Below are 828 nucleotides of genomic sequence, written 5' to 3' on the forward strand. Positions count from 1 at the left end.
AGGGTGAGATAGAATCACATTTGGGCACTGAATCCATGTAATGGTGATCTATGCACATGCTCCAAAACATTCTAATTAGAACAAGTCAGAGCAGACTCAATTAATCAGGTCTGCTCCATGTTCTAACGAGAGCTCTCCAGCATTGCTGCGGTGTTGGGTGTATGAGCCCCTGGGGGTTTAAAAATGGCTGCGGGGGTGCTTTAAGTGATGCTAGTTGAATGAGCTTTGGTTAACGCATCCTGTTGCCATTTTTAAATGTGTGGGGGCTTAATACATGTGATGCTGCAGCATTTTAATTTGAGGGGCTCTCTGGGAACCACTATAATTAAAACACCCTCTCCCACCCGAATACATGTATAGACATTGTGAAATAGGACTTGGCCCTTAGGGCGACATCTCACTGGGCTTCCATAATTCCCTGCCACTTCGGTCTTTTCCACTGCAATTTAGAGGAAGTGGTTAATAGCCTTAATAGTAGTACTTAGATTTCTATAAGGATTAGGTTGTGACAAACCTACCCTTGAATATATGCTGAAGGCAGCCATGTGGGAGTTCCTTGCATTCATCCTGTGAAAAAGGGCATGATTTAGGCACTGGACTGGGACTTGGGACATCTGGGTTTGATTATTGCCTGCCCTAGACATCTTGCAGAAGCAAGTATAAATCAGCGGCTTAGGTGGGCCCTTCCTAGTTTTTCTGTCTGTTAGAAACTAAAAAGAGACCCAGAGTAGTCAGCAGGCTAGTGGCTATATTACCCGGAAGATAAGAGATCTCAGTCATATAACCCTAAGGCTAAGGATGTGGTAATCATGGGGGACCTGAACTTCC

This window comes from Gavialis gangeticus, unplaced genomic scaffold, assembly GCF_001723915.1.
Source record: "Gavialis gangeticus isolate Ggan-Ray unplaced genomic scaffold, GavGan_comp1, whole genome shotgun sequence".
Lineage (NCBI taxonomy): Eukaryota > Metazoa > Chordata > Crocodylia > Gavialidae > Gavialis > Gavialis gangeticus.